Genomic DNA, 14,583 nt, shown 5'->3' on the forward strand with positions numbered 1-14,583 from the left:
CGGTGTCCACACCTGGGGAATAGGCTGTAAGGGAGACCCCGCAGGCACTGGCAGGGCTCCCTATGAAGCAATCAGGGAAGACATCCTGAAGAAGGGGGCATTGGGGTGAGGCCTTTCCCCATGTAATGAGGCCAAGCCCAATAATAATAATGATATTAATAATAATGGCCACTGGCCCGGTGCAGTGGCTCACACCTGTAATCACAGCTCTTTGGTTTTGTCATTTGTTTGTTTTGAGACTGAGTCTTGCTCTATCGCCCAGGCTGGAGGGCAGTGGCACGATCTCGGCTCAGTGCAACCCCGGATTCATGTGATTCTCCTGCCTCAGCCTCCCGAGTAGCTGGGATTATAGGCACCTGCCAGCTCTTTGGGAGGCCGAGGTGGGAGGATTGCCTGAGGAAGGGAGTTCAAGACCAGACTGGCCAACATGGTGGAACCACGTCTCTGCCAACAACACAGAAATTAGCTGGGCATGGTGGCGCGTGCCTGTAGTCACAGCTACTCAGGAGACTGAGGCAGGAGAATCATTTGAACCGGGGAGGCAGAGGATGCAGTGAGGAGAGGGCACACCATTGCACTTCAGCCTGGTTGACAGAGCGAGACTCTGTCTCAAAAACAAAAAGTAAGTAATAATAATAGCAGCCACCAACATTTACCGAGGGCTTGCAATGGGCCAAAATCACTACGCTAAGCACAGGACATGAACTAATTAACCCTTCAACAGCTGTACATGGTAGATACTTTTCCCATCCTGCCTTCCTGCCTTCCTGCTTTCCTGCCTTCCTGCCTTCCCCTTCCTTCCTTCCTTCCTTCCTTCCTTCCTTCCTTCCTTCCTTCCTTCCTTCCTTCCAGACAGGATCTTGCTCCATTGCCCAGGCTGGAGTGTGCAGTCATGCAATCACGGCTCACTGCAGCCTCAATCTCCTGGGCTCAAGTGATCTGCCCACCTCAACCTCCCAAAGTGCTGGGGTCACAGGCGTGAGCCACCACGCCCAGCCAGCAGATACTTTCATCCCTATCCTCCTTCTTACAGATCCAGGAACATTGAGACACACACTTGTTTCCTTCCCTCAAAATGTTCCTGCTGTGGCTGGGGATATGGTCATGGACACAGTGTCAGTCTGGTGAAGCTGTGCTTTGATGGTAGCAGCAGAAGGCAATGAAAGGAAGTGAGAGGAGAGAGGGACTGATTCTGGCTGGGGAAGGAATGGAGGGTTGGAGATGCCGCTTGCAGAAGGCTTCTGAGAAGCGATTGCCCTCCAGGACAGATCCTTTTATAGGGTGTGGACTTCGGTGCATAGAATTCCGTCATATTTTCTGTTCCTGTTTCTCTATCCCTTGTCCATATCCCAATTTTGCTTTCTTTCTTATTTTTCCCTTTAATACTCCGGCCTCACTCCTGTTTCCTCCTCTGGTGCCCCGTAAACAAACGCTAACACCTTAAACATTCACGCAATCTTGGGTATGTAGAAATGCTTACAGACTAGACAGCATTGCTTCGTGTAATTATATGTTCTAAATTGACACAAAGGATAAATGCTATCTTTCAAATTGTGCTATAGACTCTTTTATTTCCTACTGTTTCAATTCAACATTAATTTTTTTTTGTTTTGTTGTTTTTTAAAACAGAGCTGGTGCCTTAGCCTCCCAAGTACCTGGGATCACAGGTGCGCACCACCACGCCCAGCTAATTCTTATATTTTAGTGGAGACGGGGTTTCGCCACGTTGCCCAGGGTGGTCTCAAACTCTTGGCCTCAAGTGATCTGCCCACCTCAGCTTCCAAAAGTGCTGGGATTACAGGCCTGAGCCACCACACCCGGCCCAGTATTATGTTTTTACGATCTCTCCATGTTACCAAGTGAAACCGATTTATTGCTTCCAGGACACCATGGAGGAATCCACTCCCTTTTGCTTACCAGCTCCCCACGAAACAGACCTCATGGTGGTCTCCACCTCCCTATTCCCACCCATAATGCTGCCGTGGGCATCCTGGGGTATGTCCTTGTATGTTACCTGTGCCTGCTTCTCTATGGTACCTACTTGGAAGTGGGATTGCTGGATCCTGGGAGAAATGCACAGTGAATGTCACAAAATTCTGCCCCATTATCTAAGGTGGGTCTTGAAGCTCTAGCAGCATGTCACCAGGCAGAGAAGGGTGGAGAAGGGACCAACCAGTTTAAAGGACTGAGAATCCACAGCATGTCCAGGGTTCAGTGAATTATAGGTGATCCACCTGAGGGGTGGGACCTTTCAGGGAATAGCCATGTAATAAATACTTGACGGTATTGGTTTCTTTTTCTTTCTTTTTTTTTCCTAAAAAGGAAAGTAGTCTTGTTGTGGGTGGCAGCTTGGCAACGTCTATGAAAATCTTAACTGCATATACTCTTTGACCCAGCAATATCACTACTCATGCATGAGGAAGTAGGAAGAACGAGGCTCAGTGGGTTGCTGTCTGTAAAGGTAGAACAAGGAAAACCACCAGCAGCCCCACCAATGGGTGAGGAGTCAAGGGAACCATAGATAGGCTGCGGCTATTGGATACTGTGTGGTGTAGACAAGATAAAGGTGAATTAAAACATAGGAGCACGGGCTGGGCACGCTGGCTCACGTCTGTAATCCCAACACTTTGGGAGGCCGAGGCGGGTGGATCATGAGGTCAGGAGATCAAAACCATCCTGGCCAACATGATAAAACCCTGTCTCTACTAAAAATACAAAAATTAGCCGGGTGTGGTGGTGGGCGCGTATAATCCTAGCTACTGGGGAGGCTGAGGCATGAGAATCGTGTGAACCCAGGAGGCGGAGTTTGCAGTGAGCTGAGATCGCGCCACTGCGCTCCAGCCTGGGCAACAGAGTGAGACTCCATCTCAAAAAGGAAAAAAAGAAAAAAGGCGAGTCAAATTTCCCTATATCAAGTATCATCCTATATCCCTAAACTCAAGAGATCACAATATTTCTCAGTTCTGCATCTATATATGTAAACCAGGAGTTGGCAAGCTTTTTCTGTAAAGGCTCAGATTGTAAATATTTTCAGCTTTGAACATATGGTCTCTGTCACAATTGCTTAACTGCGCCCTTATAGCATGAAAGCAGCCACAGCCAGACAATACTAAACCAACAAGCATGGCTGTGTTCCAATAAAAGTTTATTTATAAACCCAGGCAGTAAGCCAGTGTGGCCTGTGGGCTGTCATTTGCTGACCCCAATGTAAATAAATAGTAAATGTTAGATCCGGCTCAGTGGCTCATGGCTGTAATCCCAGCACTTTGGGGAGCCAAGGCAGGAGGATCACTTGAACCCAGGAGTTCGAGACCAGCCTGGGCAACATGGTGACACCTCATCTCTACAAAACAATAAAAAAATTAGCCAGACGTGGTGGTGAGTGCCTGTGGTCTCAGCTACTCTAGAGGCTGAGATGGGCAGACAGCTTAAGCCTGGGGTGGCAAGTTTAGGCTGCAGTGAGCTGTGATTGTGCCACTGCACTCCAGGCTGAGTGACACAGTGAGACCTTGTCTCAAAAAAAAAAATATTTGTGGAAGAAATTGCAACAAAATATCAGGGGTACATCTGGAAGGCGGAGTGAAAAGGAAGGGCTTGATCAAGGGAAATATTACCCTCGTGTTTATATTTTTCTACTTCATGTAATTAAAATTGCTTTAAATTAAAAAGAAAAAATGTTTTAAAAATAGCTTTGGTGACCTTCTTCTTTCTGAACAGCATCGTAGAAATGCCAGCAGCAGCGGGGCCTAGTGGCTCATGCCTATAATCTCAGCACTTTGGGAGGCCAAGAAGGGAGGATCAGTGGAGGCCAGGAGTTTGAGACCAGCCTGGGCAACGTCATGAGATCCTGTCTCTATTTATTTTATTATTACTATTTTTTATTTTTTGAGACAGAGTCTTGCTCTGTCACCCAGGCTGCAGTGCAGTGGCACGATCTTGATTCATTGCAACCTCCACCTCCCAGGTTCAAGCTATTCTCCTGCCTCAGCCTCCCAAGTAGCTGGGATTACAGGCGCCTGCCAACACACCCAGCTAATTGTTGTATTTTTGTTAGAGACAGGGGTTTCACCATGTTGACCAGGCTGGTCTTGAACTCCTGACTTCAGGTGATCTGCCCACCTTGGCCTCCCAAAGTGCTGGGATTACAGGCGTGAGCCACAGCGCTTGGGCCCCATCTCTATTTAAAAGAAAGAAAGAAAATGCCGGTAGTACATGAAAGCAATGAAGAAGCAAAGTTCTCTAGAACCCTACCAGCCAGAGCAGAATTTCTTTTATTCACTTAGCAGAGAGTTTCTTTTATTCACTTAGCAGGTATTTACCCGGTACTTACCATGTGCAAGGAACTGTCCTAGGTGCTAGGGATAGAACAGTAAATGAAACCGAGTCCCTCCCCTCTATAGTGTGGATATTCTGCAGTCAAAGAGAGACAGGCAACAAATAACAAACACAACAAATAAATAAATCGTATAACAGGTGAGAAGGTCAAAAGTGCTATGGAAAGGCAGAAACAAGGGGCAAGTAAAGGGGATGGGGGTGCCTGGGCGCCAGGTGAGGTATTAAACAGAGTGACCAGAGAAGGCTTCATTGCGAAGGTGACATTTAAACAATGGCCTGAATGAATGAGGCGAGAGCTAGGGGGATGTCTGGGAGGAAGAGTGTTCCAGGCACAGGGAGCAGCCATGCAAAGGCCCTGAGGTGGGAATGTGTGGGTTGTATTTAAGGAACAGCAAGGGATCAAGTTGGCTGTAGTGGCATGAGCCAGGGGGAGAGGGTGAGAGGTGAAGAGAAATGAGGGACAAAGCGGGTCACAGCCTGCACAGCCCCGTGGTCCATGGTGAGGACTTTGGTTTTACTCTGGGCCATGGTGAGGTGGGGGTGGTGTCTGAGCAGAGGAGGGACAGGAGCTGACTTGAGGTCTAAGAGGGTCCCTCTGACTGCCCTGTGGGAGCAGACGTAGTGGGAAGTGGGGAGACCAGAGAGGAGGTGGCTGCAGTGGTCCAGAAAGGAGATGATGGTGGATTTGACCAGAGTGAGGCAGTGGGGGTGGCAAGAAGGGGTCAGATTCTGGAGCTAGAGCTAGAGCTAGAGATTATATAGATATAGATTTTTTTTTGAGATAAGGTCTCACTCTGTCACCCAGGCTGGAGTGCAGTGGTGCGATCTCAGCTCACTGCAACCTCTGCCTCCTGGATTCAAGTGATCCTCTCTCGCCTCAGCCTCCCAAGTAGCTGAAACTACAGGCATGTGCTACCACACCCAGCTAGCTTTTTTTTTTTTTTTTTTTTTTGAGATGGAGTTTTGCTCTTGTCACACAGGCTGGAGTGCAATGGCACAATCTCAGCTCACTGCAACCTCTGCCTCCCAGGTTCAAGTGATTCTCCTGCCTCAGCCTCCTGAGTAGCTGGGGTTATAGACATCCACTACCACGCCTGGCTAATTTTTGTGTGTTTAGTAGAGACAGGGTTTCACCATGTTGGCTAGGATGGTCTCAATCTCCTGACCTTGTGATCCACCCGCTTCAGCCTCCCAAAGTGTTGGGATTACAGGCGTGAGCCACTGCGCCCGACCTTTTTTTTTTTTTTTTTTTTTTTTTTGAGTTGGAGTTTCACTCTTGTCGCCCAGGCTGGAGTGCAATGGCATGATCTAAGCTCACTGCAACTTCCACCTCCCAGGTTCAAGCGATTCTCCTGCCTCAGCTTCTGAGTAGCTGAGATTACAGGCGTCTGCCACCATGCCCAGCTAATTTTTGTATTTTTAGTAGAGACGGGGTTTCACCATGTTGGCCAGGCTGGTCTCGAACTCCTGGGTTCAAGTGATCCACCTGCCTCAGCCTCCCAAAGTGCTGGGATTACATGGTGTGAGCTGCCACATCCGATCAGATTCTGGATATATTTTGAAGGTCATGTTGACAACATTTGCTGATAAACTGGATATAGAGGTAAGAAGAAAAGAGGAATCAAGGATGGTGCTAAGTTTTTGGCTCAAGTACGATCAAAAGCCATCTGCCACAGATCACCTGGGGACTTGTAAAAATGCAGGTCCCTGTCCCCGCCTGGATCTATCTAGTCAGCTGGCACCTCTGGGTGGGACCCAGGAAACTGCCTTCTGAGTAAGCTGCCCAGGAAAAGACTGGGGACCCAGAGGTAACCATGATCTTCTCGGGGGGTGGGGGGGCCCTCTCAGGGTAGAACATTAGAGTGGTTGCAAGACTCCCCAGGTTCAAATCCCAGCCCTGCCATTCCACCTATGTGAGCTGGAATGACACCTTAAATTCTCCCAGCCACAGTTTCTTCATCTGTAACAAGACTATCGATGGTACCTGCCTCACAGGGCTGACGTAGAGTCTGAATGAGTTCATGTGTATAAAATATATAAAATAGTGCCACCACATACAACTTCCCAGTAAGGGCAGCTAGAATTAACATCCAGTTCCAATGATGATAAATTTTTTTTTTTTTTTTTTTTTGGTGGGGATTGGGACAGAGTCTTGTTCTGTTGCCCAGGCTGGAGTGCAGTGGCGCAATCTCGGCTCACTGCAACCTCTGCCTCCCGGGTTCGAGCAATTCTCTTGCCTCAGCCTCTCAAGTAGCTGGGATTACAGGAGCCTGCCACCATACCTGGCTAAAAGATGATGAATTCTTTTTTTTTTTTTTTTTTGAGACGGAGTCTCGCTTTGTCACCCAGGCTGGAGTGCAGTGGCGCGATCTCGGCTCACTGCAAGCTCCGCCTCCCGGGTTCACGCCATTCTCCTGCCTCAGCCTCTCCGAGTAGCTGGGACTACAGGTGCCCGCCACCACGCCTGGCTAATTTTTTGTATTTTTAGTAGAGACGGGGTTTCACCGTGGTCTCGATCTCCTGACCTCGTGATCCACCTGCCTCGGCCTCCCAAAGTGCTGGGATTACAAGCGTGAGCCACCGCGCCCAGCCGATGAATTCTTAATAATAAAATCCACACCAAAATATTATCAGGTGTCAGAGGTACATTTTGTTGGTTAAGTGAAATAGAGGATATTGGTCAAGGGAAACATTTCTCTATCGCTTGATTTTTTTCCATCTTGTGTAATTAAAATTGTTTTAATTCAAAAATAAAATAATGTTGAAAAAATAGCCGTAGTGGGTCAGGTGTGGTGGCTCACACCTGTAATCAGCACTTTGGTTGGCCAAGGCAGGAACATCACTTGAGCTCAGGAGTTCAAGACCAGCCTGAGCAACATGGGGATACCCCCATCTCTACAAAAATCTCAAAAAAGTTAGCTGGGCATGGTAGCACATGCCTGTGGTCCCAGATACTCGGGAAGTTAGATGATTCAATATGTATGTATAAGTAAGCTCAAGCATCATAAAAGTATTAGCTGTTAGTATTTGGCCAAACATGAGGAGTCAGAGACGTTTTCTCAAAGGGGGAACTTTTAGTTGGGTTTTGAAGTATGAGTAGGAGCTCACTGGGTGATAAAAAGTCATACTTCCTTTCATTTTCTTAGTCAAGGCCCTCCCTTGAGGCATGCTGTGTTCCAAATCTTGTGTTGGGAGAGCCCAGGGATCTAGCATGAGTCTGACTCTGACCTACGTGGAGCTACTAGTCCCAGGGATGGATCAGACCCCAGCCCTGTCCTCTAGTGCCTCCAAGCTGGTAGGAGAGACAGAGAAGGATACAATTCAGGGTGACCAGGGCAAGCAGAGAGAGGAACAGAGTGAGTCATGGACTCCTAGCAGGTCAGCACTGAACAAAAGCTTTGAAATGGCTAGTCTGACCCCCCTCTCCCATTTACTAAAGCCTGGAGAGGGACAGGCCTTGCTCAAGATTACACAGAATAAATATCCTGATCTTGGAGTCTGGGGATTTCAAGGACCAATGAGATGCCAGAGGTGCAGAACTGCCCCCTCACAGACCCTTCACCCAGATGCCCAACACACCCCAAATCCCCACTCAAATCTGCAGACTGCCCCTGGCCCCGCAGACAATGATGCTGTCAGAGATATCTGCCGCCCTAGCCGTCAGGCTCAGAGACCCACTTCATCCCTCACCCACATGCACAGCACACATCCCTGCAAGCCCTCATCATCCGATGTGCCCTGTGCTGGGTCAGGCTGGACACAGACATGACTCAGATGCAGGCTGAGCCCTGGAAGGGCTGCTAGTGTGGAAAGGTACCAGGAGACAGAGCATCCCAACCCAGTGTGAAGAGTGTGCACAAGCTGTGGCAGGGCATGGGATGGGAGGAGGGTGAGATGAGATAAGGGAACCCTTAACACACTTTGAACCTTGGGAAGTTCACCTGGAGTTTCCTGGCATGGGGAGATGGAGAAAGGGAGTAACAGGCAGAAAGCACAGCATATGTGAAGCCAAAAAAGCATGAAACACTATTTATTCCTTCATCCATCCATCCGTTTATCCGTCCCTCTGTCCATTTATCCATTCAACCATCCATTTATCCACCCATCCACCCATCCATTCATCCATCTATCGATCCATCCATCCATCCATTCATTCATCCATCCATCCATTTATCCATCCATCCATCCATCCATCCATTTATCTATCGGGGAACCTGCTCCGATATTCACATAGGTTCTTTTCTATTTTTCCTAAGCATCAGCCGGCTTGAGAAATAAAGGGACAGAGTACAAAAGAGAGAAATTTTAAAGCTGGGTGTCCGGGGGAGACATCACATGTTGGTAGGTTCCGTGATGCCCCACAAGCCACAAAAACCAGCAAGTTTTTATTAGAGATTTTCAAAAGCGGAGGGAGTGTGCGAATAGGTGTGGGTGACAGACATCAAGTACTTAACAGGGTAATAGAATATCACATGGCAAGTGGAGGCAGGGCAAGATCACAGGACCACAGGACCGAGGAGAAATTAAAATTGCTAATGAAGTTTCGGGCACCATTGTCATTGATAACATCTTATCAGGAGACAGCATTTTGAGATCAACCGGTCTGAACAAAATTTATTAGGTGGGAATTTCCTCTTCCTAATAAGCCTGGGAGTGCTATGGGAGACTGGAGTCTATTTCACCCCTGCAGTCTCGACCATAAGAGACAGGAGTACCTGGGGGGGCTGTTTATAAGCCTATACCTCCAGGCGCGTATTCTCTTTCCCAGGGGTGTTCCATGCTGAAAAAAATAATTCAGCAATATTTCTCCCATTTGCTTTTGAAAGAAGAGAAATATGGCTCTGTTCTGCCCGGCTCACTGGCAGTCAGAGTTTAAGGTTATCTCTCATTCCCTGAACAATTGCTGTTATCCAGTTCTTTTTTCAAGGTGCTCAGATTTCATATTGCTCAAACACACATGCTGTACAATTTGTGCAGTTAATGCAATTATCACATGGTCCTGAGGCGATACACATCCTCCTCAGCTGACAGGATTAAGAGATTAAAGTAAAGACAGGCATAGGAAATCACAAGGGTATTGATTGGGGAAGTGATAAGTGTCCATGAAATCTTTACAATTTATGTTTAGAGATTGCAATAAAGACAGGCATAAGAAATTACAAGAGTATCAGTTTGGGGAACTAATAAATGTCCATGAAATCTTCACAATCCACGTTCTTCTGCCATGGCTTCAGCCAGTCCCTCCATGTGGGATCCCTGACTTCCCGCAACATTTATCCATCCATCCATCATCAATTTTTCCATCCACCCATCCATTTATCTATCCATCCATCTGCCCATCTGTCTGTCCCTCTGTCCATCTGTATGTTTATCTGTTCATGCACTTATGCATTAATCGATTCTTCCATCCATCTTATTTATTTATTCATTGTGTATATCATTCATTCATTCATTCATTCATGTATCCATCTATTCAAATGATCATCTGCCCCCTCATTCATCCATTTATTTATCCACTCATCAGTCACACATGCATCCATTCATATATTTATCAGCATCAGCTGTCATATGATCCTTCCCCACCAACACCTCCTCAGAGAGCCTTTCTGAACCCTTACTAAAATAATACCCAACCACCTTGCCTCTATTACCCTCCTTTTATTTTCATCACAGCCCTGACCCCGACTTGCCATTTTGCCCTGTAATTGTATGCTTACTTGTTCAGTGTCTGTGGCTACCATGAGAACATGATCATTTATTCAATGAGTGTTTCTCTCTTTTTAAAATTTAACTTTTAGGGGCACATGTGCAGGTTTGTTATTAGGTAAATTGTGTGTCACAGGGGTTTGGTGTATGGATTATTTCATCACCCCAGTAATAAGCATGGTAGCCGAGACAAATATTTCTTGAGCTTTACTGTGTGCCAGGCTCTGTTGTAGACACTGGGGATGACAGAGACAAAATCCCCTTCTGCATGAAGCTGACATTCTAATGGTGATGTCAGACAATAAACATAAACACAAATAAACATAAATGTAGTAAATAAATTATAAGGCAGGTTGGGAGAAGGGTGCTGTGGTGAAAGAAAGCATAGAGCCAAATGAGGGTGTCAGGGGTCCAGGGGGATGGGTGCTCAAGGAAGACCTCACCAAGGAGGTGATAGCTGAGCAAAGACTGGGAGGAGAGAAGGGGCCCAAGTGGTTATCCAGGGAAAGAGCATTGCAGTTGAGAGAGTGGCACATGCAAAAGCCCTGAGGCAGGACTGAGCCTGGTGTGTTTTGGGGACATTAAGAAAGCCAGTGTGGCCAGAATGGAATGAGGAAGGAAGAGAGAGCAAGAGGTGGAGGCAGAGAGGGCAGAGAGGGGACAGAGGGGACCAAATGGAGCAGGGCCATGTGGGTGAAGACTGTTTTCACTCTGAGTGTGACCAGAGCCAGAGAAGGATTCTGAGCTGGGAAGAAACAGGATCCAGCTTAGGCAGGATGTGGTTCCTTCTGCCTGCCATATAGGGAGTAGATTAATATCTGAGTTTTGTGAGAGCCAGGATCATGTCTTTGCACCTGTCGCCTCCTCTGTGTCTGGGTGGAGTCTGGGTGGGGCACAGTGGCTCATGCCTGTAATCCCAACGGTTTTGGAGGCCAAAGTGGGAGGATCGCTTAGGCCCAGGAGTTCCAGACCAGCCTGGACAACACAGAGAGACCCTGTCTCTACAAAATCTTTAAAAAAAAAAGTTAGCCAGGGCCAGGCACGGTGGCTCACGCCTGTAATCCCAGCACTTTGAGAGGCCGGGGTGGGCGGATCACAGGGTCAGCCATTCAAGACCAGCCTGGACAACATGGTGAAACCCCATCTCTACTAAAGATACAAAAAAAAAAAAAAATAGCTGGGCGTGGTGGTGCGCGTCTGCAATCCCAGCTACTCAGAGGGCTGAGGCAGGAGAATCGCTTGTACCTGGGAGGCGGAGGTTGCAGTGAGCCGAGATCGCGCCACTGCACTCCAGCCTGGGGGACAGAGCAAGACTCTGTCTCAAAAAAAAAAAAAAAAAAAAATTAGCTTTGCCTGGTGGCAAGTGCCTGTAGTCCCAGCTACTCAGGAGGCATAGTTGGAAGGATCGCTCAAGCCCAGGAGGTTGAGGCTGCAGTGAGCCAAGATTGTGCCACTGCTCTCTGGCCTGGGTGACAGAGTGAGACCCCATCTCAAAAAAAAACAAAAAAACAAAACAACAACAACAACGAAAAACAAACGAAATAATAAAAAACAGGAGTCTGCAAACTACAGACTATAGCCCACTGGTCAAACTCCTCCTGACTGTACAAATAAAGTTTTATTGGAACACTACCTCACCTATTCATTTGCATATTGTCTCTGGCTGCTTTTATACTACAAGGACAGCGTGGAACAATTAGAGCCAAGGCTTCTGTCCTGCAAAGCTGAAACTATCTACTGTCTGGCCTTTTACATGAAGAAGTTTGCTGACCCCTGGTCTAGAACAATGCCTGGCACACAGTAGGCACTCAAAAAATAACTGTTGCAGAACTGAACCTGTCACTCATCTGTGTCCCACACGGGGTTGCTAGCTTGCTCTTGTCTCAGAGCCAGTTCCAGCTCCGAGTCACATGCAGGAAAACAACAGCCCAGTGACCAAAAATAAAATACTGGAACCATTCAAGTCTTTGCTGCAGAGAAAATGCCCAGGCAGGATTGCAGTCAGCACTCACGGCAAAACTTAGCACCCTCTTCCTCCTTTTGTTCTAGTAAGACTCAGACCCCTTTCCCTCCACCAGGCATGGAAACTGCTCCCTAATTTTTTTTTTGCTCAAAAATTCCCCCCAAACTGTCTTCCACAAAGCTGCCCTGTCCTTAGTTCTCCCGTCTCTTCCCCTTTCAGGTCCAACATTTTATCTTCTTTTTCTTTTTTTCTCACCCTGTCTTCTGGTGCTGACAGCTTTTTATTTTCATCAGCTTAGCTCCTTGCTGGCTTTCCCCACACCTGTGCTGCTCCTTACTCAGATTCTGCATAACAAGGTCACGTCTGGGGGCTGTGCCAGCTGGTGGGAATCCAGATTCCCTGGAGGCTCAGAATGCCCCCATATTCCTCTTTCCTTTTCCCCAGCACACACCCGTTGTGGTATTCCATCTCCCTTTACGGTCTGGGTTCCCTCTCTGCTGCAGCTGATACCCACAGGGCCCACAGAGGGATCAGCCCTGGACAGCCAGGGACTCACGATTTAATGTGACTGATCCCAGTGCCTGGAGTTCAGAAAGGGATGGCTGATGGGGTGGCCTTGATCCCTGAAATAATGAGTTTGGGGCTTTATCCTGAGGACCTTCTCTGGCAGGCCAGGATGGAGGACAGATGGAGACCTCAGAGGCAGTGGAATGCCTCCTTTGGACTTGATTTTCTGGGTCTCAGCCTCCCTGTGCTGGCTTTGTGTAGCCCAAGCTCTACAGCCAGACTACATTGATTCGAATTCAGACTCTGCCACCTTTAAACTGTGCAGACTACATTGATTTGAATGCAGGCTCTGCCACCTTTAAACTGTGCAACCTTGGCCAGCTGTGTCTCAGTGTCCTCATCTGTAAAATGGGTTTGATATTAGTACTTACCACTTAGTGTTACCAGGAGGATTATAGGCTTTAACACACATAAGGGGCTTAGAACTGTGCCTGGAACACAGTAAGCACTCAATAAATACCAGCAACTTTCAAAGTGCTGATACAGGCGTCCAGCTCATAGAATGCCCTCCACAAAAGAAAACTCATTACTATCACTCAGCGATGTCATCAGTTACCTCATAGACTGAGCAGAATTGATGACATCTCCAATTATGAGGTCTATTTAGAACCTGGTGGGCATGATGATATCACAAGTTGCCAGGTAGATTTAGACCTGGGTAGTGTTGATGACATCACCAGCTACCAGGCAGATTATAGTTAAAATGTGGGTGCCCAGTGCCTTCTTTCCTGTTTGAGATTCTGTTGTGTCCCAGCCCACACTCCTTCCTAGAACCCTTGGGAACAGGACTTTCATGTCTCTGGACCTCAGTTTTCTTTACTTTTTTTTTTTGAGATAGAGTCTCACTCTGTTGCCCAGGCTGGAGTGCAATGGCACAATCTTGGCTCACTGAGCACGCCACCTCCCGAGTTCAAGCAATTCTCCTGCCTCAGCCTCCCAAGTAGCTGGGACCACAGGTGCCCGCTATCATGCCTGGCCAATTTTTGTATTTTTGGTAGAGGTAGGGTTTCACCATGTTGGGTAGGCTGGTCTCAAACTCCTGGCCTCAGGTGATCCTCCCACCTCAGCCTCGCAAAGTGCTGGGATTACAGGGGTGAGCCACTGCGCCTGGCGTGGACCTCAGTTTTGTATCCATCAAATGGGGATAATAAAAGCACCAGCCTCGTAGGGTTGTGGAGAGAATCCAATGAGTTCATACATAAAAGGGCACAATGTCCAGCACACAGTCAGCACTCCATACACAGCAGCACTCATTATCTTTACTGTAGGATGTTTCCATGGAGAACACTCCAGCGAGAGTCATAGGAGCCCTCAGCTCTGTCTTGGTTAAGACAGATTCAGGGGTCTGATCCACAGGTGTTGGAGCCCAGATCCGCCACTAGCAGTAGTCAGGAGACCCTGGACATGTTGCTGGCTTATTAAGTGGGGTAATGACTGTGCCAGCCTCACGGGTCTGGCATGAGGATGCATTGACATAATGACAGTCATGTTTCCAGTGCACAATCAGACCTTACAACCATGAGCTGTGTTATCACTGCGGGTACTCTCAGAAAGGTCCTTTCCTCCCCAGGGTGCTGTTTCCCCACTTGCAAAAGAAGTGGAAGGTGGCTGTGGCAATCTCAAAGCCATGGCAATCTTGACACTATGACCACAGGGACGGTCCTGTGATTCAACTTTGCTGTTGCTGAGCAAATGCATTGGGAGTTGGATGCTCGAATCTGTGTCCGCTCTCAGCACCCAACTCCAGCTTCTCTTGTCTCTTGTCTGCCCATCTCTTATCTCCCAACTTTTCCTTTCATATTTCTCTGGCTTTCTCCTATGCTAGACTTTGTATGTATATAGTTTCTCTCCTGCATGCTGTTTGTAGGACAATAAATGACAATAGTCACGATAATCAGTATTTTCTTTTTCTTTTCTTTCTTTCTTTCTTTTCTTTTTTATGAAATGGAATCTTGCTCTGCCACCCAGGCTGGAGTGCAGTGGTGCTATCTCCGCTCACTGCAACCTCTGCC

This window comes from Nomascus leucogenys, chromosome 10 (assembly GCF_006542625.1).
Source record: "Nomascus leucogenys isolate Asia chromosome 10, Asia_NLE_v1, whole genome shotgun sequence".
NCBI lineage: Eukaryota > Metazoa > Chordata > Mammalia > Primates > Hylobatidae > Nomascus > Nomascus leucogenys.